This window comes from Lagopus muta, chromosome 5 (genome assembly GCF_023343835.1).
Source record: "Lagopus muta isolate bLagMut1 chromosome 5, bLagMut1 primary, whole genome shotgun sequence".
Classification (NCBI taxonomy): Eukaryota; Metazoa; Chordata; class Aves; order Galliformes; family Phasianidae; genus Lagopus; species Lagopus muta.
Genome location: NC_064437.1, coordinates 49,624,897 through 49,652,418, shown reverse-complemented (window position 1 = coordinate 49,652,418; position 27,522 = coordinate 49,624,897). Strand labels below are relative to the sequence as shown.

At 39.7% G+C, this 27,522-nt stretch overlaps 2 long non-coding RNA genes across 9 annotated transcripts in view; both read left to right on the top strand.

Moving 5' to 3' along the window:
• The first annotated feature begins 2,959 nt into the window (after window positions 1-2,959).
• LOC125693582 (uncharacterized) lies at window positions 2,960-19,273 on the top strand. Of its 4 annotated transcripts, none has more exons than XR_007377166.1 (6): window positions 2,960-3,098; window positions 7,219-8,267; window positions 8,498-8,819; window positions 10,607-10,673; window positions 12,554-12,629; window positions 17,750-19,273. It is a non-coding gene; the product is annotated as an uncharacterized LOC125693582 (long non-coding RNA). The 4 variants fall into 4 exon arrangements; XR_007377165.1 differs by having other exon boundaries at window positions 7,219-8,544; window positions 8,692-8,819; XR_007377164.1 differs by having other exon boundaries at window positions 7,219-8,578; window positions 8,692-8,819.
• Window positions 19,274-21,319: 2,046 nt separating this feature from the next.
• LOC125693581 (uncharacterized) overlaps window positions 21,320-27,522 on the top strand; it is a 40,999-nt gene continuing 34,796 nt past the window's right edge. The window contains exons 1-5 of one of the 5 annotated variants that reach the window (XR_007377161.1): window positions 21,320-22,355; window positions 23,136-23,207; window positions 23,578-23,700; window positions 23,938-24,063; window positions 25,770-26,548. This is a non-coding gene — a long non-coding RNA (uncharacterized LOC125693581). Of the gene's footprint in view, window positions 22,356-22,383; window positions 23,701-23,937; window positions 24,064-25,769; window positions 26,549-27,522 lie in introns of those variants that run through there. The other 4 variants (XR_007377159.1, XR_007377162.1, XR_007377158.1 and 1 more) reach the window with 4 other exon arrangements.

Below are 27,522 nucleotides of genomic sequence, written 5' to 3'. Positions count from 1 at the left end.
CAATAACATAAGCTGTGGGTGAAGGCTGGGGAACATCTGGGAGGGGATGTTTCTGGGTGATTATTTCTGAGAGGAGTGGCCTTGGATGGGGAAGTGAAGCTTGAGGGCAGAGAATCTGAAAGAATCCCTGAGGGAAACAGTACCAGCACAGAACACAGTGCTGCACGCAGATGTAAATGCAACCAGTGTAACTGTACCAGTTCTCAGCCTCAAAGGAGTCTCAACATTTCTAGAGACTTCTCTTGTTTTCTTTTTCTTTCTTTGTTAGTTATAGCATAGCATAGCATGTAAGAATATAAAAGAAATTGCTTATTCTCCTCCCCCTGCCCTGTTTTTACTATTTTGACCTGATGCATATCAGATGACTCCAGCTTTTGTAAACACATTTATTTTTAAAAGGAAACACTCTTTTTTTTCTTCTATGAGTAAGTCTTGCTTGGTTATCCTTTTTCAAAATTAAACACTCATTTCCAAAATCTATGGGGGGGGAAAAGGCAAGCTTCATTTGCTCAGTTATAAATAATTGTAGTGGTGTTGTTTGTATGTCTTTCCTATTGTTCCTACTGTTACGGTTTTCCTTCAATATTATGATAATATTAAAGACATACTGTAACTGCTTCTTAATAGTAACATTTTTACAAGTTTGTCATATACACTCATTTCCTATCTTGAAATTACTGTTTTAGAAAATTTCCCCCTAGTGTACAAATTACAGTCTTCATTGTCTCCTTTTATCTTTAGGGCTTTGGAAAACTATACAATTAATGCAGAAATAACCTCTTCCAGCTAAATACGTTAAAATTTCCAGCACAGATTAGCAATAATGTAGTTGTTGAAATCACAGTGTCTCACAAGTAAGGTCACAGCTAAAAAATGTAAACCAAACAAGTCTTGCTCCCCATAGTCTGTTTTCATTTAAGAAGAAATTCCCCTTGCTCTCATATTGGGTTTTGGATGCCTATAAAACAAAGAATATTGCACTCTGCAACTAAAATTAAGCTCTCAAACTACCTTTATTTTGGAGAGTATTTTCCATTCTAGTGTCAAAATTCCTTGTTCTATACAAGTCTGTTGGTACTTCAGCTTTCTTTTTTTTTTGATAATTAATAGTTTCTTATTTTGAATTCCTGCACAACAGAATTCTATTGTACTCTGACAGAGTGGTTCCTAGAGGAATTTTTCTGTCCTGGAAAAAACCCTTTTTTTAATACAAATCCATTCTGAGCCTTCCTATTTCACTGCATCCAAATTCAAGTGATGGAAGAATGAGAAATTTAAATGGAAAAAAGAAAACAAACCAATTTGCCTTAGCACAAAGGAATTAACTGTTCCTTAGTTCAATCTCAATGAGGAGAACTGTATCTTATGAATAATTTGTTTAGTTGACTGGAAAGCTCCTTTCCAGCAGGCCAGCCCCTAACCCCTATGATGCATATGGTTATTCCTGCCCAGGTGTAGGCCTCTACACTTGTCCTTGTTGAACCTCTCCAGGTTCCTCTCTGCCCAACTCTCCAGCCTATACAGGTCTCATGGAAAGGCAGCACAGCCTTGGTGTGTGTCAGAGACCTCACAGCTTCATACCATCAGCAAATTTGCTGAAGGTGCAAGAGTGCTTTCTATCCTTTCATCCAGATCATTGGTGGAAAGCACTGAATGAGACCCAATCAACTTCTTCTTGTTGATTGTTCAATGAAGACAGAAGGAAACCCAGGATGTGCTTGGACTTTTTTCATACTGGGAAATTGAAGGCATGTTGGAGTCTTTAGAGAAAATATTTGGAAAGAATGAGAGGGAAATGTAAAGTGATGTGATTATGCTTGAAATAGATCAGGGAACAAGCTCAGAAAGGAAATAGGTAGAGGGAGAGATCAAATGCAGAACTTCGGTGGCTGTAACAAAAACAAAAGATACATCCGACTGAATGGCCATCTAGTTTTAATAGCATCAGAAATTATTAATAACATAGAATCTGTATGACATTCATAGTTAGCATGCCTCTCCTGCTCCTAGTCCTAGAGTCAGATGATTGAAAACTGGCTTTTTCTTTATCTTTTCTTCTTTTTTTTCTTCAGTGGCATTGCATTTTTTTTAACATGTTATAGACTTTTATACAATTGCCTTTTTGTGGCATGTTTCTGCTTCGCACAGAATTCATTTGATACTTTGAAAGAAGTTCACATAGTAAATAAAGAATTCCTTAAGAAACTGGATTTTTTTCTTCAGGAAAGTATTTCTCCAAACTGCCTTGTTTAGTATTCTAATCTTTAAGCCTAAATATGGCTTCAGATTTTTTATTTTTGTTTTTTGAAATTATTCCTTTTATTTTTTCCTTTTCATGCAAAGTAGAAAGTCTTGTGTCCTGCAGTGTTGATTAAACTTTGCAAATGTAAGTACATTTAAGTAATATTTCTGTGGGCCATTTTACCTGGATTTAGCAATTAAAACTTCCTGTATGGAATTGTTTTGAATGTGACATGAATATCTTAAATTCACTTCTGGACTTAGGAAAAAAAAAAAAAAAGAAAAGTTAAAAAAAAAAAAATCTTGCCTGTTATTTTCTCAAGAACCCAGCTTCAAGGGGTTAGTAGCAAATACTTTTTTGTATACACAGAACTGATTCCCAGTGTTCCTTTTGTGGCCAAGGGGACATGGTTTCTACAGGGGATGCTTCATATTACCTGCAAGACTCTTGCACTGGATGTACCTCTCTAGAGGAATCTATGAAGTCTACTTTGTGAGGCTGCACAGCCTCAGATTTTGCAATTGCTTTCTTGAATTCCCTCTTCCATACTCAGGGAAAAAAATTACACAGCATGATATAAGGTATAGATTGTGTCTCAGACTAGAAGCACAAATACATAGTCTGCTGAGAGAGGCTTGTGTTTGTAGTGGAAATGCTGAATCATGGCCTGAAGTAGTGATCAAGCACCTGGTGGGAAGGCAGGGCCAACCCAGGGGAACTCAGGTGCATGCAGTGTACTTGAGTGACTAGAAATGGTGAAGCCAGGATCCACCCCTTCCCAGACCTCACTTAAGGGTTGGCAGTGGTGGCAAAAGAGTCTTGCTAGAGATCCTTGCATACCTGGGGCCTTCAGAAGGTAAGCAGCTTCTTTCCCTTATTTCTGTGCCCCTGGCTGTTGCATTTGAGCAAATCTTCACTTGCTGCAGCTTGGGACCCTGCTGCTTTGCTATTGTTGGTGCGCTTTCCATGGTGTTACAGTGTTGTATTTGAAGCTTCTTGAGCAGTCTGGCACAGACTGACCTGATCTTGATCTCAAATGGAATGTAAAAAGAGAATCAAGACAAAAAATGGAGAATTAAAATTCATGATTTGGAACAACAATTGGTTTCATTATTGGTTTCAGGAAGGATGGTGGTGATAAATTCAGGCATGAGCAATTAATTTTAGCAAGGAAGAAAGGAAGGAAGTCAAGCTGCCTATGAAACTAATTTAACTATTGTAAGAGTGACAAGGTAGAAGGGAGCGTTATCTTTAGCAAGACCAGCCAACATTGTTGGAAAATAGCACAACTACAATTTGTTTTTTCAGCAGCATTGAATTTTGTACACTGCACCTCACATAGTGAACTTCTCAATCCGATAGAATGTTTAAAACTGCAAATATTTAATATGGAGTTGATACATCATGAAGTTTTTTTCCTTCAGGAAATTTAATAAGCATTGCTTCAGATTGACTCTTAACACTGACTCCACAGTGATATGAAAACTTGGAGCCCAAGCCGCTTACATTTCTTTATGGATTTGAGTCTCCTAACTACTAACTTTGTTTGTTTTTGCCCTCTTAAAAACATATTTACTGATTGCTTTTTTTTTTTTTTTTTTTTTTTTTTTTTTTTCCTGAAACTATTCACTTTTTTTGTTAAATCAGTTGTAGGCTACAGGTGTCGCAAAAGAAATGCTATTTGGAGGCTATATTTTCAGGTCTAGATCTATAGATAAGCCAATGTGTTATTATTCTCAAATATAAGAAACAGAGGCACAATTGAGGCTGGATTTAAGAATTAGTAATATTCTGAGAATCAACTGACTGCCAGCTAAATTTACTGAGAGTACAATCCACCTGTAACCTTTATGCTGAAAAATGTCAGGAGAAATTTATAAACTTATTTGTGCTATTCCAGCTAAGACAGGTAAATAAAGAGTATTACAAACTCACTTGACTATAAGAATCTCAAAAATGATTTTTTTTTTTTAATTCATTAATGATTTGACAGGAAGTTTCATAGCATGAACGTTCTTTCACTCAGTTTCTTTAAAATGCACTACAAAAGCTTGGCTTGTTTAATATAATTGGAAAATGTAATCAGTAACGTGAACCTTAATGAGGAAGTGTAATTACTGTTATATGAATTCTGAATAGCATTTCTTCCTCCATCTTTCCATGAACAGGATACAGTGTTTATATCATTTTACTAAAGTTAACACTGATGTTATCATGTGGGCTGGCCCATTTCCTGTCCCATCTATTCTCTCCGGAAATGCACCCTGGAAGGTTGGATCTTCTACATTACAAAGGCGTTACTGGATGACCCCTGCCCAGTCTGCACTGTATAACTTCTCCCTGACAAATGTCTCTTGCTGCCATGAGGAGGAAGCCTGTATTGCCTGTAAAAACAGGCTTCAAGTGTGAACCACTGGGAAAGTATGGCTTGCGTCATATTCAATTGCTGGCTGGGATATCTGTGTTAGAATTTGAGGTAGGCTTTTGGGATTAGGCTTAGTGTTTGATTTCTCTGGGGATTCGGAGGAAGATTTACTGGTGGAAACAATAGAAACCAAGAGCTGACAGACTGCTGCAGGATGTATTTTATTTACATCTGGTAATGACTGAAATGATAATTTCTGGTCGTGGAGATGGGTAAGTTAGGGTTGGAGTTAGAGAGACTGTTGAAGCAAACAAGCAATGAGATATTTTCTTGCTGAATACTGTCAGATCGGAGGTAGAGTGGGATCCTGATCACCCAAGAACAAAGACTACTATTGTTTTTTGGAAATATTGAACTATCTGCAGTGTATATAAAGCTGAGATCAAGGTCAGTGTTTGAACAAGTAGGGCTGGGAAAGCAAAGTTTCTTGCTGGATCCTGTAATGTTGTAAAGATCAAGCAAAAACTGGGATCTCTGAAAGCAAGCGGCTCTCGCGTTTGGCTGAGGCAGCATATAGTGCTTAAACCTGTCTTGAGATGTGAGACTGAGACTAGAGTTTGATAAAGTGAAGTCTAGAAAAGTGGTTTGCTGTTTCATCAGGGAATATATACAGTAATGCAGTGGGAGAGAGTTCCTCTGGCCACTAAACACTGCACTGAATTCAGGTCCCGCTGAGCAATTACATGTGCTTTAATATTGGATGGGGGTTTGGCACTGAAATAAGCTTCAAGCAAACGTAGCCTGGAAAATGGTATTAACTGCAGAGATGGCTTCCATCTTTCAGTACTGCAGAGATTGCTGTACAGGGACTAAGGGCAGGATTTTGGAGGATCTGCTAACACAGAGGTTCTGAGTAGGGTGATAGCTGCTCATTCCTTTTAATTGTATGCAAATAATATGACTGCTTTTATTTGAGCTTTCATTGACTTTAGACCTACAAGAATTTCTGGAGCATCCAGATAACAAAAGAAAATTATGACTGATGTTTAAATTCCAGCTGAACTGAACTTCTGTCTGCTTTGTAGGTGAAGGTCAACTGTACCTTAGTTAACTCTGTAGTACTGAGTTGCCTTATCTTGTTCTGCTGGATCAACTGAGTTTTCCAGATATCCATTACTCGCTCTTCCTGTGTAGACTTTTGTCTTTTTTATTATCATTTTTTTCCAAGAGGATACTTTAAGCTCTAGATTTTTCTTCTTATGATAACTTATCTGATTTCAAAATTCTACTAATGCAAAGAACCTCTATATGTTTGTGGGCTATGGTGCTGTGGATATTTTTTTCAATTATGAAGGAGATGTGAATAAACTTGATTTGGGAGCTCATGTTTCTTCACCACAAAGGTAGTTTCCTAATTCACACAATTTATCACTGATGTCGTAATTTAGCCATCTCTAAAATTCTGGGAGAAATATTCAATTGATATCTAACTTCACACTGGACGAACAGCACAAGCAGTGTGGCTTCAAGGAGTTTTCAGACATTATGAGGGTTGTCAAGAGTAGCGTGAAATGATTTGAATAAAGATGAGAACCAGCCTGGCTATATATACTGTGGTAGAGTCTATCTCAAATTCCAAATTCTCATTCTCACACGTGTAATTTCTTCCTTTGAAAAATACAGAGGATGATTAATTATATGTGAAAGGGCAGTAGTAAGGCACCAAACATATTTGTGAAATGCTTTTTTCTATTTCATTCAATAAAGCACAAATTCATTTCTGAGCAGATTAGAGAGGAATCTAATTATATCAATGGATTTCTTTCAGTTGCAGAGTTTGTACCAGCTCTGCTTGAAGTCAGCATCAGTTTCTGCTGACATTAACAGTGAATAGGCACAGTAGCAATCTCTTGTTTCTGCATTCCAGAAAAAAAAATTTCCAATATAGAACTGACTTGACATTCCTGTATAAAAGTACTTCCTGTTACAAGAACCGATGCTTGTAATTTTTAGAAATCACAAGCATACAGCTTAAAACTACAATTTTAGGCCTACCAACTGAATGCTTCAACAAACGTTTTTATTTTTCTAATTATATCCTCTGTGCATGAGGCTTAGCTGTAATTATGGAAAATTAGGGAACATCTCTGCTGTGGAAGCATAATAACAACTTCTGTTACTATTTCTAGATCTATTTTGAAAATGTAGGTATGAATGATGTTTGACTTCCAAGTATCACATTAATCGGGGCTCTTATGCTAGGAAACTTCTGGCTGGCAGAGGCAGTCAAAGCCTTTCTAGCTGGGTAGGCCTATTTGAATTTTTCTACCCAGAGGATGCTGGAGCCTTCCAATTTTATTCAGCAAGAGGGGGAGGGGAAAAAAAAAAAGGGGAGTGTGAAATCAGCGGAAGAGGAAAAAGGGATGAAGGGCTGAGAACAGGGGAAGTGATATTTTGGGTGAAATTAAAAGGAAGTTGAGAGATGGAAAGATTATTTCAGTGTAACTGTAGGAGGAGAATTAGATGAGTAACAGTAGAGTCAATTTTAGACACAGTTACCTTTCATTTTCTCTTTTCCTTTCTTTTCTTTCCTTTCATTCAACCTTCTCAGTGCCTTGGGATTTGCTGTCAGATGCCTGTAGCTGCCTCGTGCCCCTACATCCACAAGCAGCAGCAGCAGCAGCCGCCACCCTTTATTTCTCTTCTTCTCTGCATCTATTTTGGAGCTGACCAAGAATTTTGGACCTCTAGCTAAATGAAATGTTTGGCCTATGTCGCAGAGGAGGTTGCATTGTGTGATTGAACGATCTCTGTGGCCCTCGTGAAAATTCACACCTCGAGCTGTCAGGGATCAGAAAAATTGAATGTTATTCAAGTCCTGGAACTGTTACATGAGTTGAATCTGTGCACTACCAAACACTACGCTCTTCCAGAGAAGAGCAGAGGATGGCATGAGCATGAACTTTCTTTTCTTGGGTTTTATAAGGAAAAAACTTATTAACTTCTAAGATATTTGTCTAGAGGAAAAGAAAATGATTGGAAGACAAACAGCTTTGCAAGAAATGAGGTAGTCTGCTCCGGATTTGATTTAGGCTTTACATCTGGACAGCTGACAAGTTTCAGATGAAGCTGACCTCACACATTCCTGGCCATATCAAAACCAACTCTAATTTGGAGAAACCCAGAAGAAAAATATCTTTCTGTACAGTACTTTTTCCCAGATAATTTCATTCCCTTATTTAACACAATGACTTTGAATTACATAGGCCTCTTCCATAACCAGTTACCACAAAAGTGTGTTCAGAGACATGCAGTAACAGCAGAACCAGAAGAAACCCTGCAGATATGTTTTGAGAAAATATTGTCAGAACTCTTCAGGCAAATGTTGAGCACTTGGTTATCTGTATGCGTTAGCTGGGCTGCCTCTTTCCTCTCTTGTTAAAGATCTGAATCTCTCCATCAATTTAAGTCATTCTCAGACTCTTCTTAGATGGCCAGCAAACTGAAGAGCAGCAGATTTCCTTCCATCTAAGAGACTAAATGCATGCTGTTTAGAAGAAGAAAAGAATGAAGACTTTACTGTGAGCTGCCTGAAACCTGACCCATTTGTTCCTTCGGTTGAGTTCTGCATCACCTCTGCCTGAATCATAGAATAACAAGGTCGGAAATGACCTACAAGATCATCTAGTCCAACTATCTCCTCATCACCATTGCCACCACTGGCACTAAAACACGTTTCCTGCAGGGAGGTGGCCTTCTGACTATGGTTTTGTCTGACTTGCTTTCCAGAAAGAGTTGAAAATTACAGCATTGACTATGTTAAAATTTGTGCCACTGGTAATAGATGAATATTTTCTTCATGGAAGTTATTTTTTTTCTTAATTAAATAGATTTCAGTGAAAAGCTGTACTTCCAAGGAAGCCTTGAACGCTGAGGGGTATGTGTATTTTGAAAACATTAACTAAGGCCAAGTATGGATTGTTTCCTGTGTCCCTTACCCTTGAGATAATGGAAAATCACTTCTGCAGCTGTATGCCAGTATTACTGTGAACTCTTAATGGGGGTGGTGCTTGCTACCTTTCAGGTAGGACTTGCAGCCTGCCTCTTTCCTTGTTTGGACATAACAGTGATGGACCAGATTTTTCTGGGTGCAGGGACCTGGCCTTCAGCTTGCGCCAAAGATGCAATGGAAGAATGCCCTTCAGCAACATGGTAAGCCTGTCTTTTTTCATAAATATTTTTAAGTAACCCACATGAGATACATTTGGAGGTGTACTAGGCCTGGGATAAAAGACAGGACGATGCTGTTGATTTATACTTTGGGTATGTTTGACACTGTCATGTGGATTGGTTCCTGTTATTTTTGTACTTTCATTTTTGGCTTTGAGAGAAGTGTAACAGATGTTTTAAACACTGTATTGTCATAAGTGTTCTACTCTGGGAGCTATTTAAAAGGCTATTTAAACTGTTCCTTCTTGTGAGATGTATGATGAAAAGTATTTTGTTACTCTGTTCATTTGAAAAGAAGGGCAGAGTGTACTGAGGGCAGCAAACTTTTTGCCTCTTGCTTGAGGAGTGAGGGCTTACTACAGAATAATTGTCTGAATAGGTGACAGTTTATTAAAGAATCACCTTGAATTGTAAACTGTTCCTTAGTATTATCACAGTGGATTTCCTAGTGATGAACGTGTTGCTCCTATTACCGTTACTATTTTAAAATTACCTCATGGACATAATGACTCTGCAGATTTGATCAGCAGACTGGTCAATGGGTGAAAGTAAGTCCTGAAGCATACTGGAGGCATCAGTACTAGTAGCACGCATTTATTCATAAATTTAAACGTGCCCCATTTTGTCCTACTTAGCAACACTGAAAGCTTTTGGCACATAGACTGTTTCAGTTAGGAGTCTCACAGTTGTGGGCAACACAGTGCATCTTTGTTCGACTACCAAGCAACATTCTAAATATGATAAAATGTATGCTTTTCAGACTTCTATATCCATATTCTGTTTCCTAGGGGAATTCTAGGGCTGCTGCCATATAGAATATTACCAAGACCAGTAGTTTTGAATCCAGGCTCGTAGTTTCTATTTTGTTTATTTTTTTCAGCATCCTTATTCCTGGTTGTTTTCCCATTGACAAAACATTGATGCAGCACACCACTTTCAGAAATTGGTAGCGCTAGACTATAATGTTATATACAAAAGTCACCTACAGTGTTACTTAATTTTATTTGATGATGCAAAACGTTGTATTAATTTTCTTATAGTCCCTGCAGGCCCATTTTGGAAAGTCATTTTCTGTGGGATAATGTTTGCTCCTTAGTAAAGATGTCACTGAAAGAATGATGAGTGTATGCAAGATGAATACATGCTTTTTAAGTGGGACTGATTATGTTATTGCTGGTTTTGGCAAAAATAACAACAATAAGAAGCAATGAACAGTCCCTTATGTGTACACAGGAAAATCCAAACTTTACTGCCTTTTCCTACAAAGGCAATGTTTACTGACAAATTCCACAGCTTTCTTTAATTATAAACTATATTAATTATAAATAAACATAATATTCTGAGCAAATATTGCATGAATCAGTGACTGGTGTTATGTCTAAACATTTTAATCTATTGAAAACAGTGTAGATTCATATTTGTATAATGAAATTTTCCCCAGAACATGGCTACTTCCCCAAGCACTTGCTAACTCTACATATGAATTCCAGCTGTGCGTGGAGTTCCTGCTTTTTTGGAAATATTGTTCTTATACAGTTTAATAATCCATATTTTCCCACTCATTACAACAGTTATTTCTGTGCTAAAATTTCTCCTATTCCTTTGGATGTATGCCTCTCCCTTGTATGACAGCAGAGATGATGAGTTTATGTTTGAAGTTCTCTTTCTCAGTGGCTGCACTCCCCCTCATATCAGGTTACAGGGTAAACTCTCAAGAGTGGGGAGATAGTTTAAAAGAGTAATTGGTCTGAGTTGGTATCATTTTGCAGCAGGTCTGAGAGATGCCAAGTGTTCACTGTATTCTGCTGACAACCCCTGGTGCCATTACCAAGCAAGGTGAGAGTTAAGAACAAGGTGTTTTTTCTGGTCGTATCAGTGAGAATCACTATAGAAAGGTAGCAGGTTGTTCACCTGATGTTCTGACCGTCTCCATTCTGACAGCAATGGATGTGTCCTGGAGCTCCTGGTCAGCAGGGACAACTAAATTTTTATGGTTCTTGTGAGAAACGTTAGCAAATGACATGAGATTTTTATCAGAGGAAATTCTTGCAGAGAGGTCAGCCTACTGACATCTGGGGACAGCTGTAAGCCAGCACTGAACTAAATTTCATTTGAAAAGTGAACACTGTGAAGTTTGAGAAATTTGTCTGCCTTTGCTTCATGTGTAGTTTTCAAAGACTCAATATGCTTCCAGCTGTCTCTTCCACAACTTATTAAACATTCCCAAGCTTGGACCAAGGCAGGGTAATTAGACAAGTAAGCCTTGAATTTTAGAAAATGAAATCAATTTGGTTTCAATTTCTCAGAGAGTACCCTTTGATTTTAATATTAAATAATTCTGATAACAAAGGAATTTCCCTGGCATAAATTTATCTCTGGCAGATTTTCACATATCACGTGTATCTGTAACAGATATGTTTATTCAACAAATACAATGGAGGCTGTATTTTTTGGGACCATTAGTCACCTGCTAAGAAGACTTTTGCCTAATTATGAGAAGAAGGTAGGCTTGAAAGGTTTTGGATTCCAGAAAAAACAAGCTAAAAAGCCCTTGATCTTTCCAGATGTTTCCTCTGGAGACATGCCCTTCTGTTTGGGATCTCAGTGCAGTGATGTCATCAAATTGTCTCTTTCAGTGATCATGCCATTGCCAAACTATTAAAAGTTTCCTTTTTGTCAAGAGCCGAAAGGCTGGAATCTACATGGTGGAGTTCTTTTTTGTAGTCAGGACAAGTGTTTGCTCTTATAAAGTTATTAATGAATGTTTCTTCAGTTGAAATACTAGCAACGTATCATTTCCTCAGTGGGGTATTCTTTTTTGGTGGATCTGACGCCTACTCTCAGATACTGATACCACTTCCCGGGTATCATATTGTATGTCTGGCACAAAGTCTCTATGTTTCTCTTTATTCCCCTCCTCTCAAGTAAAATGCATGCAATCCGTTCAAACTATTGAGGGAGTTATAAGGCTGAAAGCTTCTGTAGAGTATGTCTCTCTGCAAATACATTAACATGGTTGCAGTTTTGGTTAGGATGACGTTATGAATATGGAAAGAAGGGATACTTTGTCAGACAGTAAGCTGGCAAAGAGGAAGAAAATGCAGTTCAGCCATTCTAGTGTGAGTTCATCTAGCTGTGCTTTTGAGAACAGTGAGGATGAAAAGCAGCCGTAGTTGGTAGGAAGCAGGAGGGGCTCGTTCATTTTACTCTTCAGAGGAAGCTGAGATTTTAAGCCCACCTGGGTGATTGATTGCACTGCACAGATATATTTTTTTGTTTTGTTTTCAGTAATGACAGCGATACTCAGTGATGAGACTATATTGATTTTTGAATATTTTTTCTAAGGAGCCTAAATTAAAATCATGATTTCTGGGTACTGAGATGAGCTCTGCATTTTTATTTTTATTTCCTGAGGGAATTATTGTTTACTGTAAATCTGTAGTGGATGAAACAATGTATTTTAACATGTAAGGTTCAACCTCCTGCACAGAGATTAAGAGAGAAGAGATAATTTAAGTCTAAGACCTCTGAGTCTGATACTTCCTTGCATGCCTTAATATATGGCAAATAATGTTGGAGGATTGCTGTTACTTTACGAAGGTTCTCCATTTCTTGAAGCTAGAATGAGTACATGAATAAGCTATAGAATGAATAGATGAGGTGAATAGAAATTTTGCTAATGAGAATAATTATCTACCCACACATTCTTCCACCAGTGCCATGAATGCCACCGGAAGACCTGCCTTTGTTAGACTTGTTCCTGCAAGCCAGTGTTGAGTGATTGAAATGCAGGTAGGCTTATGGAACAGTTGGAATATAATTGTTTTACACTCCTACGTGTACTTTGTCAGCATTCCGAGGCATTCATACTTTCCATTCCAACAGTGAGGTGCTCCAGAACATATTCTTGCCCCAGGGGTACTTTGCACAGCATAGTTATTCAGCAGACAAATCTTCCTTGCTCTAAGTAAAACTGAGAAGCTTTTTTAAATAGCTTGCTGATGCCAAATCCTGACTGCCTTGTTTGATATGAGTCCCCTAAAGATTTCTTTCTTTACTGAATAACACCATAAAAATGTGTGGAAGGTGTAGTTCCAGTACTGTTTGGAAGGTTTCTGTAGGTCATTCTGTAAGCATGAATATAGGACAGAAGAAACCCTTCATATTGATCAGATGCTACTTAACCATTTCAATTCTTCTCAAATATGCTGGCAGCATTTCTTTTAGAAGTGCCTTCTTGAATAGAATATAAAAGGTATGTGGCAAGTAGAGTGCTGATGGTGCAGTAATGGGGTACAGTGACATCCAGTGTGGGAGGAGCAGGGGCTCATCACAACTACTGTGTGCGGTAAAGCCAAGAAACCTGACAAATTGCAACAACGTTCCTCTGAAAAAAGGTTTAATGGTGAAATAACTACTGGAATAGTAACGTGAGCCAGAGTTGGGCAAGGCTCTGGGCAGTGTGGTCTGACTCCAAAGCTATCCCTCCCCTGAGCAGGATTTGGAGCAGAGGGCCTCTAGGAACCACTGCCTACTTCAGAGATTCTATTATTTGAATGCATCTTAGCTATAATCTTTCACTGGTTAACTTCTTTAACGATTTCATGGGATGTAACGTATGCAAATGGAAATATTTCATTCTCATAGTAGTAGGAAGCTACAGAAGGGTTATCTGTATGGAAGGAAAATTGGCTTTAATATACTTAACTGTAGGGACTGAAGCACTTTTATAGGTAGGTGAGAGAGAACCTAATCGGTCCATTAAAACCAATTTTCTAAACAGAAGTTACTTTCTCGTTCAAGAATGGTGCTTGGCTCTATTTCTTCACTTAGTATCTAGACAGAATTCTTTGAATTCTTTGATTCTTTGAATTCAGAACATACAATTTTACTTTTACTTGCCAAGAATAAGCAGGATAAAATAAGCTTTTCTGTTTTCCTGGAAATGACGGGATGTCCTCTGATTGTTAAATTCACTTCTAGAACACAATTTAGAAACATTTTTCAGCATTGACCTAACAATTTTCATGTGCTTTTCATGTGACTTTCCACTCTATCCTTTTGAATGTTTGTTATCTACTGTTTAGCTGTGAAATCTGTTAGCTTCCAATAGATTCTGCATTGCTGCAGTAAACGAGTCCTAGTTTAATTCTGTAATTATTTTTTTCTGCTATTTCCTTGTATACTGACTTCAGTGACTTCATCTGCAAAACTGTTCATAGTTGAACTGAATACATGCTTGTATCCTCTGCTCAAATCCTCTTTTATATTTTTTTCCATGACCGTGAGAAGGACAGTAGGAAAGAAAAACTGAAGACTTTTCAGATTAATTTCAAGTCATAATAAGCTATGAAACTATTTCTAAGCACAACAGCCTATTTTCCTTCTAAGACTTTGTGAAATTGGCCTTCTGAGCATGGAGGAAAGAGCGTGTTTCAGAGGTTTTGATTTTACCAATGCTTTTGATGCTGTTCAGATTAGTAAATCAGGGAAACAATGTATGCTAGCCTACTACAGGATGCATAAAGGATGTGATTTTAATCGAATTGAGCACAAAGAACAGTCAGTCGCGTGTTGTTGGAGAGTCAATGGTTAAGTGGCAGAACAAGGACTGAATTTGTGAAAACATAAAAATGCGTCAACAGTACTGCTGCTATTCAAGTGACAAATCCTTATTCATACAAACAAAAAGCATAGCTTGAAGAGTGCGTGAAAGTTTTTCACTTTTCAGTACTGTTTAGTTGGTGCAGCATGGCTTTAATAAGTATGTGGGCTGTTTCAACATAATTCAGAGAAGAGGCAAGCAATGAAAGAGCTTCTGGGATATGTGACCTATGAGAAAAGATGGGAAATAAATGACATTTTGGAGCTACTTAATCAAAAAGGATGACTAAGGGAGGCATACTGGTACTCAGTGCTTAAAGGGCTGCTTCAAAGGAGGAAACCACATCTCCCCCCTTCCTTTATCTACTGTAAGTAGGGTAGAGATAGCAAGTCTTGAGTAAAATAAAGGAAGATTTGACCACATTAGGAAAACGTATGAGGTTAAAGATCATGAAAGTTTAAAAGATAATTCTCAGGAGGTTTATCAGTCATCCTCATCAACAGAAATAGCAGTCTAAAGAGACAGGCATTAATATCTGCATGGATTCATTGTTTATTCCTCAAAGAGGAAGTGTTTAGATATCATTTTGGCTCTCCTCTTGCTTAATTCTGTACAGTTCTGGGAAGAAAACCAGGCTGGTTTAGTGGGTGATGGTACAGATCTGCTGTATACTGTGTGGAGCATCTTTCTGCCCCATTAGCAGCTAACTGTCAACCTCCTCTGTTACCCTGTGTTTGCATTTAGCCCCCTTCTTCAGAGATTTCAGTTCAGTTCCTGGCGATCTGTGCATTCTGTGACTTTAGGCAAGTAGATGCATGTGAACTATGAACAGAATTACTAATAAACTAGAAAAGTTAGTAGTTGGATTTCTGATGAGGGAAGCTATGGTGATTTAGTCTAACAGATCTCATATTAAGTGGAAAAATTGAAGCAGCATTCCCTTGTGAATTTAAGTTACCCACTGTACAGGCTGGATCTTCCAGATGGTTTCTTGTGCTATTTCTCTTCATTTGTAATGAAGAGAATGTCATGAATGTCATTTTTACTCAATTGCAAGAAATAAGCCACTGGCTAATTTTGCAGACTATAACTCTCTTCCTTCTGTTACATAAGGTAGATTTGATTATAAGTATGAACAGGAACATAGGTGGATAACAATTTTGAAAATGTCGGGTAATTCCCAGTTCTCCTTTGTGAGTGTTCTTGAAACTTCATTTTATTAACAATGTAGTAAACAACTGGGAATCTTTTAGCTGATTTTCACTTTTTTTTTTTTCAAAAACATCTGTCAGTTCCCAGCAGTGTCAAGTGCAGTCTGTCTGATCTTTGTAGTTAAATACTGTAAACTGACTCTGCTGAGAGCTGGAAATATCTTCAGATCTTTGTTTTGTTTTTGAGAGCCTTCTTAGGAGTTGTACATTCTGATATCGAAAAGGACTGTGTAGTTGACCATTTACTGTCATAGTTGTGTGCACTGAGGCCAAACTTCAACTGCTGTTCTCCACAGACCACACACCGAAAGCAATTGTACTTCAGCAGGGATATATATACATAGTCTAAGCACATACCAGTGCAAATGCATACGACATACTATTAACTAAGAACATCAAGAGCTTGGCCAGAAAAGACATCCAAGATCCCATATACTTTGCACACAGCTTTACAAGGAACACAAGATCTCCTGCCAAACTACGCAATGCTACAAAATAGACTGCTTTGCTTGTAGTGTAAACCTTAAAAGTAAAAATCCTGAGCCAGTCCCTCATGAAAGGCATCACACAGTGTCTGCTCCAAATACTTAAAAGTCTATTGTTCCTTAAGGCTAGGAGGATAAAACGGGATAGTAAAAACAAAATGAAACAGGACAGTGGATTAAATCCCAGAATAGATAAATGAAAGAAATAAATTAACATTAGGGATTGAAAATGAGCTTGTTTGCAGTGCTAAAAATATTCTGATGTTAATTTCCTTCAGACAGTCTCTTGCCCCTGCATGTCAGACAGAGGCCTAAGAAACCAACAGCGGGTGGCCTCTGAGTTTATAACAAACATACTACTTTTCTAATTAAAAATGTCGTACATTTGAACCATTCACAAGTAACTCAGAACTGTTGTCTTAAAATAGAATGTCAAAATTTCCTGAAGCTCTCTTGACATTGAGTAGTCTTGGTCCTTTCTGACTCATAAGGGCAAAGGCTCCCGGTCCCTGGTCCCCAGCTTGTCTCAGCTAGAAGGAAGAAGCCACTTGATTTGAATGCTGAGGAGTTAAGAGCTAGACCAGATGGCAAGGGAAAAAGACACAGGAGTGACATGAAGCAGCTTCGAGTTTGTGGTTGGCGGGAAGAAGAGAAAATATGCACTTATTTTTTATTATTTTAACCCTCATGGATCTGAAAAATGTCTCAGTGTGTCCTCATACTGGGGATGTTTCCCACTTGTCTGTGAAAAATAAGCTGTGGAGATGATTTGCAAAATACACGCAGAATGTGGTAAAGCATATTTTAAAAATTCTGGGGGAACAGCCATCTCAAACTAATGATTGTCCTGAATTGGCCACTCACTTCCAGTACTGCTTAAGGGCAATAGACTTAAATCTCATTTAAAAATAAGCATCTGAATAAGTTCAGTGCTGTTTTGAGGTAAGTCTTAAGATTCATCCAAGAGCAAGACCTCCCTCACCAGTGTATTTAGGGATGCAATGGGCTGAGATGCTTCCTTCTCAAAACAAGAACTCGCTTTCTCTAGTTCATCCTGCTAGTCTGTCCAAAGGGAAAGAGGTGTACCCATGTTAAACAGGCAGGTGGGTAACTGGTGGCCTGGGTATCTGGACCTGGGGTATCACTGGTGTGCAGCTCTGCACTGAGTCAGCGAAAGTCACAGGGCCCTTCCCATTGCTACTGGCCCACATGGGCTGGACAAGCATAATTGTTTGACTTTGAAGTTCTTGACTTAACAATGCCAGTACTTCTTTAATTCCTTTTCTTCACATCGTGTTGCTAGCTTTTGTTTTTCAAATAAGAGCAATTATGATGTCTTTCTGTTCTCACAGTCTTTTTCTTCCTATTCTCCTCTGTGAGGTGGTTTTATAGTCTTACTCTCTCAACAAGTTTAGTCTGTCTCCAAAAGCATAAGATACAGAGGAACTTAGACACCTAAATCTTTGCCTTATGCAATGAAAGAGACTATGGCAAATGATGATGGGTGAAGTGCTGTGCTAATACCCCACTACAGCATTGAGATATACCAATCTGCTAATTAAATAAAATGCCATGATTTCAGTAATCCATCTGCTTTGTTGTGTGTTACAGGATCAAAACACTAAAAGTTCTTTACAAGCACTTCTGCTTGACCAAGAGAAAACAGAAGGAGGAAAACCCTGTTATGAGGCTCCACAGCTGTGAGAGGTGTGTGTGAAGGGCAGAAGTGTCTTGTAGAACAAAGAATGTTTTAGCGCCTGTGGTAGTGTTCCTGGCAAACTCACAAACCCAGGCAACATCTTTAGGAATTCTTGCCTGTTAATGATTGAATTAGTAAGATCTGATCTGCAAGTCACTCCCCAGGAAGAGAAGTAGAACATGGACACTCACTGAATGGTTGTTTATCTTGCCTAAGCTGAAAAAGGAGAGCTAAAAGATGTGGATCTGCACAGAAAATAGAAGTCCAGAGAACAATGAGGCCATGCTCTGATGAACAGCTGTAACAAATGTGCACAATGGATATGCCAGCTGAAAAATTTTGGGATGGTGTAAGGTGTGGTTATAGGCAGATCTATTTTCCCTTGGACTGTTTGTTAACATCATATGATAATGGTAGTTTTGTGCTGGCTTGAATTATGTATGTGTTTTGTCATAGATTGTCTGGTGTATAGTCTGTTCCCTTATGGGGATTTTTGGGTCAGTTCTCTTGGTGGTTCAGCTTCTGTTTCTCAGATCAATTACTGTCTCAGGAAAAAGCTTTTGTAAGCAATGTTAGAACCAGTAATTATTCTCATTTTGTCATTGTGAAAGTAGTGTTCATCTTTACCCTCCTCCCAAAAACTATTGGTGAATGCTGCCACAAAGCCACAGTGTAGATCTTTGTCATTGCTAAGCTTCTGACAGCCTCTGTCTGTAGAAAAAAAATGTGTGGCTTACCACTGACTTTATTTGGTGTTAGGCTTCATGCGGTATTCAGGTATTGCAGAGATACCATGCTGGATTAAATTCCAGATGAAGTCTTGCTGATACTCAGACACAAAATAAGTCCTGCAGCCTGCTGATGGTACCCAAGATCATGGAACCTGTTGTGCAGAACATGGGCTGGAGTGGTTGGGTCCATGAAGCAGAGATAAGTAAAGGTATTGGAGAGGTGAGGATGACTGCTTCAGGGATCTTGTTATGGTGATACATCTCACATAGCCTTCAATATTTTCTCACCTCATGCTGCTCCCTTTTGATGTATGTTTGCAAGAGCTCAGGGCACTTGTCACAGGGCCCTGATTCATGATAGCCACAGAATGATTCATCCTCATGGTCTGAGAAGGTGGCTTCCAGACTGTTCTCTGTAGCTGTAGATCATCCACCAGTAGTCACCAAGCTTTGGCTTTATTCCTGAAGTGAGAAAATAAAATCTGTTATCTTCTCCCAATCAGCTCTAAGTTTTATCGATTCACTCAAAGAGCCGTGGTTATCTGCTTGGACACCTTTTGTAGTGGCTAGTACTTAATGAATGGTCTTGAGCAGTGCTGGTCCTGCATGGAGTATGTGTGGGGAAAAATGAATGCTGCTTTTCTGGAACATGTATGAGTTTGGTAAAGCTTTAGTGATCCTGGACCTCTTGTGTGAGCAAGATGGATCAAGCAGGGGAATGAGGTGCAATGGAGAAAGAAGATTCCACAAGGATCTTTTTCACAGGCTGGCATCATACAGCCCTCATAAATGTTAGGATTTGTACAAGCCACAGATAGGGATCCAGGTTACGTGAACAGAGAAAGGTGTCTTCAGAGGGTCAATGAAGCCTGCTGTCCAGACAGGGAGTTTTCTTGGGGCACTGTGGCACTACTGTAGAGGCTGTGCAGGCATAGAGGCCAAGTAGCGCAGGGAGAGGGCAGCAGCATGCTGTTGGTGTGGGCCATCTCTAGCTGTGAGGCCAGAAAACAATAAGAAACATACAGAGGTGTAAAGAACAGGATTTTAAGTAGTCGCAAAAACATTTTAGTGTCATTCAGTTATTTTTGGAATTACCGGCAAAAAGAGATTATTCTGACTTCCAAAAGCCCTGTCTTTCACTTGGGGATTTTCCTTTTCCTCCACACCTCACAGTCACCTCGCACAAATCCTTCATCCTCAAGAAAAGGGCAGGAAAGCCCAGGATTATCCTGTGAAGTCCTCGGAGTCTCTTCAGGACCAGCAGCAAGACACTTCCTCTTGGAGCTGCCATCTCTGGCTTCACATGGTGTCCTGCACCCTGCGTCAGGCACCATCTGCTTGACACAGCATCTCTTGCTGAGGCCCTGCTACCCAGAGGCATCTCACCAAGGCACAAACAGGTCTGCCAGCTCTGCCTGGTTCTTGAGCAGGGCTTGTGGTGTGGGACCAGATCCAGCAGGAAGTTAAGGCTTGGTTTGGCACGGGGAGGGGTTCTGAGTGAGCACCAATGTGCTGTGATATTGATTGTGAAACCAAGAGCTGGGGGGGACTTATGGGAGTAACTCAAAGTCACAATCCAGGGAGACATTTGAGGTCAAGATCTAGGTGTAAATAATTGAAAATGAAGGAGGGAAGAGAAATGTAAAAAACAGAGCACACAGCTGTGTTTAAAGAAGAACAGAGGACTTGAGAAAAGAATAGGTAACTCAGGGACCTGAGGGCAACGTTGATTGCATGGGCGGCACCTGCGCCATAAATCTTGGCACGGCTGCAGACCAGCAGATGTTTTGAAGCTGCTGGGATACTGCTGTCTGATTCGCCTGTGACATGCCCAACCTGGCTACACAAAGGCCCACAGCTGAGTGGTGTCACTCCGACAGCTCAGTTCCACCATACTGCTTTCTCATTCCCATTCCTAAAAAGAACTGGCATTGAAAATATGATGAAAAAGGTTCATGAGTTGAGGTAAGGACAGGGATGTCACTCACCAATTACTGTCATGGGCAAAACAGACTTAATGTAGAGAGATGAACATAATTTGAGTATTGCTTACAAACTAGAGTAGCGAGAGCTAAAAGAAAACTGCAAATGCTGTCACCCCATCCAACCCTGTCCTATCTCCTCTCTCTGAGTGGTGCGGCGGAATGGAGGCTGCAGTCAGTCTGTAATGCTTTGACTTTGCTCCGGTGCTATGCCTTGGTGTGGTCTGCCATAGTGGCCTGGGGCAGCGTGCCAGGAGAAGGAGTCTGTGACTGGCAGCCCCAGCAGGGCTACTTGAGGCAGTGTTGCCACCAGAGATTTGTACTAAATTACAGTATGAATTTTACTACAGATGCTGGAAAAACCATAGGGTAGTGGTGGATAATCATACTGCTTCTGGTTTTGCTGAATCATTATAGTGCCTGTTCTCCTTCACACTGACTTCCTTTGAAATACAGAGAGCTGAATGTAAGTTTGATTAGTTACTGAATGCCAGGACAGAAAAGGCAGAGGATGATGGGAGCTTGACAAATGGAAATAAGTTTTCTGTAGAGAATAATTCAAGCTTTCTTGTACAGTGTGTGACTTTTACCTAATGCTGTAATGCTTAAATCATTGCGTTTTGAACAGCCATCTGTTCAAGAAGCTTTCACTGCCCTGACAAATTATATACAAATTATATAGAGATCCCGAGAAATCTGTGTTTATAGAAGCTGGTTCCTCATTAAACAATTCCAGCACTAACTTTACTTTTTAACAAACTACTGCTGTTATATTTTGGTAATCTCTGTCTAAACAGAATAATGTTAGTGACTAATACAGTCATCTGTTACACAGCATCAACAATTTCCCAGCAACTTCCCACTCACCCTTTGGCCGGTTTCAGGCAAATCTGATGGTGGCCTGACATTCTTAAAAGACAGCAAGTTTCCCCAGGTGTGAAAACACAGTGGGGTTATCAGCTTATTTGGACTTCCTGTAATGATATCATACCCACTTTCCCCAGACAAATAACCAAAGGACTGAGCACTTCCGAAGGCACAGCTGCCAGCATTGTGCAAGCAGAAGAGTTAATCGGATGCCAGTCTCCTGTGGTTGTAGATTATGTCTGGACTCCCTGATGTCAAATTTAAGTGAACTTGCACCATAACTCTTTCTTCGTTATAAAATCTCCCTTCTTATTGTCTGGTTTTATGCCATTTGGAGAATGTGCTTTGGCTGGAATCCTACTGTCAGATCTTCGAGTTGTTCAGTGGGAATGAATTGATTTGGAGAAGCAATAATGTCAAAGACAGACAGAGTGCTATACAGGAGGCAGAGCAATCAAATAAGTCTGCATTAATTGCTACTGGATTGCAGTTTTATTGCCTTGCAGTGGAGCAGAGGAAGTAGAGGATGGAGTGGAGCAGAGGAAGTGATGCAGGGGAATTCTTTAGTGCTCTCAATGCCTGCTTTGAACAACTTTCGCACCAAAATATATATCAGTGTTTGTGAGCTGGTTAACTATAGCAAGGGCTAAGTAGTTCTTGCTGTAAACCTGTGTGGGTCACAGTTGTGGACCGCAGGAGAGACTGTTCCAGCTATGCAGGCAGTACTGTGCATTCTGCCTTGCTGTTTCTGGGAAGCTGAGGAGCTCTTATCGGCAGGAGAGCAGGGGCCTTAAGACTTTGGTGCTGTGGAGAGGTGGGGATGTCAGCGTTGGAGGAGTCTGCTGGCATGCCTGTGTATCTCTTTCCAGGATTGAAGAGGCCAAAGGTCACTCCACAGAATTTCTTCATCCCACAGAATCCATTTCTTCACGAGGAATGTAAGCATGGTCATTCTGAAAGCCTATTTTCCTGTCTCATGATGTTTTCCTTTGACTTTAAGGAGCCTATTTCTGGTATTTTGCTGGATTTTATTTGCATGGAGTAGAATAATTTGAATTTCATCCTTTTATATAACTAGCCTACCCCTTGGGACACCTCTGAATCTACAGAGGTCTGCAGACTTCTATTCATTACTGGTTTCAATCTTGTTTCTTATTGTGTGTGTGTGTGATAGATTAATATAAATGAACCACTGATCAAATGTTTTCTGATGGCAATAACTGAAAAGGCAATGGAATGTGCAGAAATTGTTCCACAACTTTCCTATTAGCTTTTCTTAGTATCATCTTGCTTCTCTGCCACAGAATCTATAGCTGCCTCTCTTACGAATGCATGTTTATGCCCACAGCAGATCCATAGAGATCTCTGTTCAGGAATAGAATGGAAAGCATCTGCCAAGACCACAGGCATGATCTCTTTGGAAAGTGAGTAGAGGAACAGAGACTGAGGAGAAATTTCACCGTTTGGTGTCTAAACAGTGTTTCATGCTCAATTAATTTTCTGTTGGCAAATAGGCAGGTGTACTATCCTTACATAACGCTATTGACATTATTGCCAGCTAAGTTCTAAGGGCATCTGGAAAGAAAAACGCTTGTAACTCTTTAAAATTTGAATGGTATGTCCAGATCAGCTTGCTGAGACAGAATTTTGAAAAAAAGTATGCAAATTAAAAATCAAGTTGCTTGCCAACTACTGGTTACCTGTGCTAATACTTGCAGGCTCTTTAAGGATCCTGGCTGCACAATAACTTCAGGGAGGTCTGAAGGTGGTTTCTGGGCTGTGATTCTCAGGTATGTAGTAGCGAAGGCTTTGTGACTACCATTTATATTCTGGGAGTTGGAAGAAACTGGGGTGTAATTGCATGGAATTGGGAGTTCATGTAAGTCATGACTGGTTCGTGGTTCAGAACAAAACCCAGGCATTTTACTGCTTTGTTTGCTGTGCAAATGTACTTCCCTACCCTATGGTTGCACTCCAAGGTGCCAGCACTGGTAGAATCCTCATCCATGCAAAGCAGGGAATTTTTTGCCTTTTGGCAGGATAAGGGAGATTTCTCTTCCACAGGCCTTTGAGTATCTTGTGTAAATCAATAAGATGTCAAGTTTTCTGTTAAAACATTGATTCTAAATAGGTTTTATTTTTGCTTATGTTTCGTTTGAGTGGTTAAGATTTCCGGAGAACCTACTGGAATAACTCCCACTGAATTCAGTGTGTACAAGATCAGACTTGCTGGGCTGTTTGTTCCAGGGCATAGAATACTTCTGCTGCTTCTGAGATTTGCTGGTAAGGTGAATTTTGTTTGACATAGAGAAAATATTTTCCAATCACATTTCCATTTGTATCTATTAATTCACTACAGCGAACTTACAAACTAGCTCCTGCTGTTTCCTGACCTTTGACCAAATGTGCTAATAGCTTCCCTATTAACAGTAACTAGATGCAGAATTTCAGATAGTACTAACTTTGTAACAAGGCTTGTATTTAATTTATTTTTTCCTTTTTTGTTTTTTTCTTCATCAGGGACTGTTCTGATTCTGCGGGAGTTTGAATGAAAAAAAAAATAGCACAGATGAATTGCTGCATTAATTTAAAAGAAAAAAGTCATGACGTCAATATGCAACCAAAAATTTATTCTTACAGGAATCTGTAAGTTATGAAAACATTTCTAAAATGTGAACGTCAAGCCCCCAGTACTGTTCACTGCAGTTTTTGCAGGGGTGATTGGATTTGATCTGTTTGCTCCATGTGGTGCTTAAAGCTCAAACCTTCTCAGCAGTGGTTGGACTTTGCATTCAAGTTCTGACAATTTGCAGAGGTGCCAGCCTAAAAGTTTAAACAACATGGGCATGTTTTCTCATGCATCAGTGCAGAAGTATTGAATTCAGCAGAGTTTCTCTCATTTAACTAGAAGGGAATTTAGTGTTTTTTTTTCTTCTAGTTTTAGTGACTTTACTGAGTGGAAAAGGAAAATAACGTCATGACACTAGTGGTTACCTTTCTCATTACGAAATATGATTCTTTTTTTCAGTGATGTTTAAATAGATTTATTCATTCACATTTTACTTATGCAGACACAGGTCCACTGCCTCACTGGAATCCAGGAAGGGTAAAGTAGGGCTTTGAAGCACGTAGCTGCTCCTACCCTAATTCCACAAAGGAAGCCAACTCGAGCTTGAAGTGCAAGGAAAGTCAGAGGGACTCAGCAGAAACTGTGCCTGTAATGTGAGGTTTAGCTTGTAGCTCTGAGAGGTGTGTGGATGCCACGGTGCCCTGTGCCTTGATAGAGAGCAGCCTTATGCAGGGCTTGCTGTGCCATACGCTCCTACAGCTCTATAGGTAGGGCAGTGGCATGTCCTGGAAGAAGATGAGAGATAACGTCTTGCTTAGCGTGTGGTAGGAGGGAATAAAAGAGCTGTTTGCTGATTTTGAATAGCCTTATGCTAAGTCAGTGAAAAAAAGAAAGAGATAGAAAGAAAAAAAAGAGAAAGAAAGAAAAAGCTTTCTGTCATGTTGAAAAGGCACTTGAACAGCGCACTGATGTTTGTCTTTGCACCTAGCTTTAAGACAGCTCAGACAAAGGAAGAAAGGAAATGCAGCCTGTGTGTGGTTTTATAGTGGTCAAAGAGAGATCTGCATACCACTGCAAATAAACTTTTGCTTGGGATGAGAACTGAGGAAAGGAAGCAAACAAACAGAGAAAGCAAATCTCAAGCAGGCAGCCAAAAGAAAGCAAACCACTTCCATGTAAACACTCATGGAAACTGTGGCTAGTATGTCATACCAAGCTCTGACTAAGAGGCAGCATCTGAGACCTTCAGCAGGTTGATTCTGTTCACAACATCTTACTCCTCTCTTTTTCAGCCACAATGAGTGAAATATTTGGAGGTGGGAGTGCTTGTACCACAGCAAAGTGGAACTGCTCCAAAGGGGAATTGAGAAGTAGTGAAGTGGGAATATGGAGGGACTTAGCTAGCTCTGGTTAGACTGACCAGATGTTTGGTTTTTAAGGGGCAGAGGGGAAAGAACCTTCATGCATTGTTGTAAGGGAGAGGAAGAGATGCTGCTGTATTGAGCAGTGGAGGAGCTTGAGTGGAGATTCCTGTGTTCTGACAAGAAATAATGATGGAAGGAGGGTAAAAATGGCTAATACTACTGCATATTGGGTGAACATTTTCTGTTTTGCTGGCAAGACATCTGAAGCTTTTTAACAGGATAGGAGTGCTTACTGTGACAGTGGTCTAGCTATTTGTAAAGCAATTGTATTACCTACTGCCTGAGAAACATGGCGTAATCGTTCAGCTCCTCTTCTTTTCTGTTTACTCATCATATTTTCTCCTGATGTCTGTTTCCAGAGTGCTTGATTGCTCTGCCCATACCTCAGCTGATGACATCAATGGCTCTGCAGACATATCCTGTCTCTTCTTTCATCTCCTTGGTGCTAGCCTGGTTGCTTCTACAAAGTACAAACTTCTTAAGACTGCTTTACAGAGAAGGCAGGAAACAAGAGAGTAATAACACTGGAAATGGCCTATTGTTTCTTCTCTGGCAAACTCCCTCGGGACAGCAGTTCTGGGAATCAGCTCTCTATGTGAAGTTGTTGTGAGATGTATTGGTGGCATATGCCATGGTGAATTTGCCAGGCACAGAGGGAGTCTGCTGGGGAAAAGAGCAAAGAAGCACACTAAGCTGTCTCCAGAAGCAAACCTTCAGAAATGCTCTGCAAAGGTGCCTGAAACTTAAAATTTTTCCTTTGGTAAAGATGAAAGGCAGGACTTCTGACCCTTACTTCTGACTAGGATGGAAACTTGGGCTTCTGTACTTCATAGAAGTGCATTTTATGATAGACAAGAGAAAATGAAGATCCTTGAGGGAAGGCTAAGAAAATTCCTCTTCCTTCCAAAACTGCCTTGCAGGATCAGTGGAAAATTTCTGTTCAGAACAAGATCCTTGGCAAGGATACACCACCGCCAGGTGAGAAGCAGATGCCCTCAAGGTCAGGCAAAGCATTTCGACATTCTTCTTCCTGTTTGCTCCAGGTATATCTCAACAAATAAAACTGAGAACCATCTTGCCTGTCATCCTGAACTGCACATGCTGGTGATTTCCAAGCAAGAAGATGCATACATAACAGGTAGGAGAGGTTGAGAAACTCTTTGCCAAGCTTTTTCTGTTTCCAGAACAATTACTTGATTCAGTCCCTGAGTGCTCTCAAATTACTATAGAGGAAGAACATATCTGGGAGTAGCTCGTAGCAATTGTCCTGTTGGTGACACACTGGTCCCTGATGGTGTCCTTCCTGAACACACAGGGAGTGAGCTGCATGTAGGGCTTACTGGAGAGGGCTAAGAGAACAGACTGGGCTTTGCTGTGTGGTGAGGCATAGCCATCAATCCAGCCATCAATCAAGCCCCAATGGAGGACAGGCAGAGGAGCTGCACCTTAGGGAAAAAGCACAGGGCTGGCATATGATGGCCTTTAAAGAGCAATTGAATTGATGACCTCTATAGTATATCAACAAAAAGAACTCAGATATTCTGCTGTATTTCTGTCCTCAGCACTGGGGATGCCAGCATTCATGGCAGAAAGTTAAATACATTCCAAGAAAGCAGCCTGAGATTTGGGAATAGGAAGGTGAAGGAGAAAGATGTGTGACTGTACATGCAGTTTTGCTATTATTTTTGACACCATCATTTAACAGTGAAGGAGGAACCCAAGTTTTTGCAGTTGTGGCCTATATAGAGCCATTGTCATGTCATTTAACATGTGAAAGTTTTATCTGCTGCTTTAAGTGCTGTGGCTGCAGCTGTTTGAACAGTCTAGCTTTCTGAAAGTCAGTAAAATCTCTTCATTTGCAGTTTTATTTATTGGAAATTAAAAATATGGGAAAATGGATTGAAATTAGCTCAGTAAAAGCCACACCCAAATATATATTTCTTTTGATGTTTAGGTCCTATAATTATTTTGGGCCAACATCCCATTAGACATCAGACTTGTATGTATTGTCTTTCTTCTTCCTTTCTCCTTCTATATTAGGCAAAAGGAAGTTCTGTTCCTGTGCTCATTTACCATGACGCAACACATTACAGCCTTTGGTTTTGGCTTTTT